The sequence below is a fragment of the Felis catus genome, chromosome B3, assembly GCF_018350175.1.
Source record: "Felis catus isolate Fca126 chromosome B3, F.catus_Fca126_mat1.0, whole genome shotgun sequence".
In the NCBI taxonomy this organism is placed as follows: Eukaryota; Metazoa; Chordata; class Mammalia; order Carnivora; family Felidae; genus Felis; species Felis catus.
The window spans coordinates 55,649,051-55,652,326 of NC_058373.1; the positions used below are offsets into that span (position 1 = coordinate 55,649,051).

At 32.1% G+C, this 3,276-nt stretch overlaps 1 protein-coding gene across 5 annotated transcripts in view; it reads left to right on the forward strand.

The window, feature by feature from the left end:
- Positions 1-3,276, forward strand: part of MYEF2 (myelin expression factor 2) — a 31,379-nt gene that overhangs the window by 26,667 nt on the left and 1,436 nt on the right. The window lies entirely within an intron of this gene.

The window sequence follows — 3,276 nt, forward strand, 5'->3', positions numbered from 1 at the left end:
AAGAAAATGTATTTTAGGTTATACTACCTCAGTACAATATTTCTTCATACTTTGTAATTTGGGGGAAATTGTGTTCACATATCCCCAAACATAACAATATGAAGAATGAGTGTAGTAAAATAGATCTTTTTTTAATCCTACCCTATGTAATTCCTCAGTGACATGCATTTTTAAGAAGGCTGAGTATAAATAAATTAACTGAACCATTCAGAGTTAGTTGTAGTTTGTGCTAACGGACTCATATAGACATAGTCTTTCAAACTTGCTCCTGTATTTATTACACACTTTAGCTATACTCTGACTTGGCTTGGTATGAGGCAGGATCATAAGATTTTAGAACTGCAGTGCAAGGAAAACCTGTTGAATTATTCCTGCTATAAACCATGTAAACAAATATAACTTTGATCCACAGATTTCCATTATGTAGTTTTCTGGATCAGTATGCTTGTTAACTGGCTAGAAAATAGAGACTTGGGTTAGATTTTATTTACTAAACCACATGCTGCTTCAAGGATGACTAGTCGACTTTAACTCTGGCATATTTTAATAGTAAAACATAATGCAGTAACAGTAAAAATAATAGATGAAGAGCATTCATTGATAGTCCTTTTGTTTGTAAAGAAACACTAAAACTTTGTTTTTTGTCCCTTATATCATAATTACAGCTTCTTATAGAGTATCTGATTTTGCTTTTTTCTTTTGTGGTTATGTTACACTTTCACTTTGGTAATGGCTTTTATTGAACCATTTATTTATTTTTGCTTTAATTTTGTCTATTTTTAGATAATGCTTTTATATCAGCATTTCCCAAAGCATACCCACAGGATGTTAATAGGCTGGATTAAATAAAGTGAAAAGGTTTCTTTCACTGCAGGATAAGTCATTTTTGAACTAGTATATGTAACAGCAATATGTTTGATTATTCTGTTGTACTGATTTCTCATTGCGTACTATTTTGTCCTATACTATTATTAAAATAGCAGTTCTATTTTCGTTTTTCTTGGAATCACACAAGATCAGTAGATATTTAAGTCATTTAAGAAAGTCCTCAGACTTTGTAATATGTAAATATAGCCAAGGGGGTCTGATTTTAATTATTGGAAACTAAATTTTTTTCTCCTCAATTATTTATCTTTAGAAAAGTAAATTATCTCAGTTGGTGTTTTTATGGGATTAGAAAACGTAAAACGCTTTCTGGTTCTATGCCTTGTGGGAGTTTTGAACAGTCTTACCATGAAACAAGTATCTATAAGCCACTTTCTGTAGTCTGAGTGTTCAGACTGCAAGAATGTGGAAGCATTTTGGTGGAGAGACCTTGTCAGATTGAAAAGCTGTGAGATCATGGTGGGGTCAGGAATTTGGGAGTCTGACTGTTGATTCCTAAACTGATAGAGACAATTTAAGAGAAGAAAGAGAGAGAGAGAGAAACTTGAAAGATTGAGACAGATTTTGCATGAGATAATTACGTATTTTCCTTTGAAGTTTTGAAGATTTCTTGGCTTGAGTAAAACTTACTATTGCTAATAAAGCTGATGTTAAGAGAAGCCCTAAGTTTTTATGAAAGGTGAAAGTAGATAAGGAAGAACCTCTAACTTTAAAAGCCCTTGAAAATTCTCCACAGTAATCCACCGAAATCACTGTACTGTGCTGTCTTTGACCAAGGTATGCTTTAATTAAACTTGCTTTTTCCAGGTCTCAGCATTCACAATATTAAGAGGACTCTGGAAATTGCTCTGCATCTATCTTTAAAGTTTTTTAAAGTTTCATTTTATGTTGTTTATTAGAAAATGTGATTTCTATGTTTTTTGTTTTAACGAATTGTAGGTTGGTTATATATTGTTTGAATTTACTTTAACCATGATAATATAATTTTTTCTGGGGATTAGTATGTTTTATAACTTCTAGAACAGTTAAAGGCTCCCTGGCCTCGGTTACAAGATCATGGTTTTGACTCATGACATTTATTAACTTGGACCGTTTAGTTAGGGTGAGCAGTTGATTACCAGTTGGTTTAAAAAAAATGCAGTAAGGGTGGGATTGGTGAAATGGTTGAAAAAACAAAAACAGAGTAGTCCAGGATGTTATAGATAATAAATCATTCAGATCAAGATTTAAACAGAAAAAAAAAATTTTTTCTACTCCTGCATTGAAGTTAAAATAGATCCTATCACCTGGGAAAGGGCTTATGCAATTTTTTTTTTTTAATAAGGCTTTTATTATCTCCCTCTCCTTTTTTGTCCCTTTATAGAACTAAATATGTTTGGCTTTCTAAGTATGTTGCTAGACTAAAATTAGCCTGTAGTGATTTGGCCACTATATAATATTCAAGGAAAGGAAATATGGTAAGTGGGCACACAACTCCCCTAAATGTGTGTGGATCTGATGATAATACATCCCAGTTTGCCTGGGGATAGTCTCCTTTTCATCTGTTATTTGTGTGTAATTACTAATCACTCTCCATTTTACTCTCAAAGGTGTTCTGGTTTGGGTGGTGGATGTTTATGGATATTTTGTAATTTGATGAATGATTTGATGAATATCAGCAGTGATATTACCTATATATGCAATAATTGTCTGATTTTCTTCCTCCTCCTCGAAGCTTCTCTGAGGTTCTTCTTTGGGCCTTACCATCACTGTTACTTCTATTGATTTAATCTATGCTATCTCTTCCATGCCTATTTCCATAACCTATTTGGTACCACTCTTACACTGGAGTTCAAATTGTGGTATTGAATAAATAAAATGGCACTGTGGTTAATAAGTAGAATTAGTGGGGCCCTTTTTGGCCTGGTAAAAATTGAAATTCTGGGCAGTTGCTACTATTTGCAGTGGTGAAATAATGAAAAGGAAGATAAAAGGGAAAGGAGAGATTGGGGAGATTGGGCAGAAAGTGAAAAAAATTTTTTTTTTCTAAAAGTAATTTTGTTCATATTTGTAAGTTTGTTATTGTGCATGGTGACTTGCTGGCATTTTATGCTGTTTGCCTTGCTGCTATAAATTTACTTCAGAAACTAAGAATTTAAAAGTATTTTTTTATGTTCTACTTTAATATTAAATCCTAAGCAAATTTATTTTTATTCCTATTTTGTATACTTTAACATGTTTATATTCAGAATGTAAAATGATGAGAATAATGTTTATATGATGTTATTTTTAAATCATTAATATTTTTAGCCAGCTATTTATCATTTCATTGGCTATGAGGAATATCAGACCTGTGTAGTGAGATGAAATCCACTTAAACTGACTAGTAATTTTATAATTTTTCTTTCACAG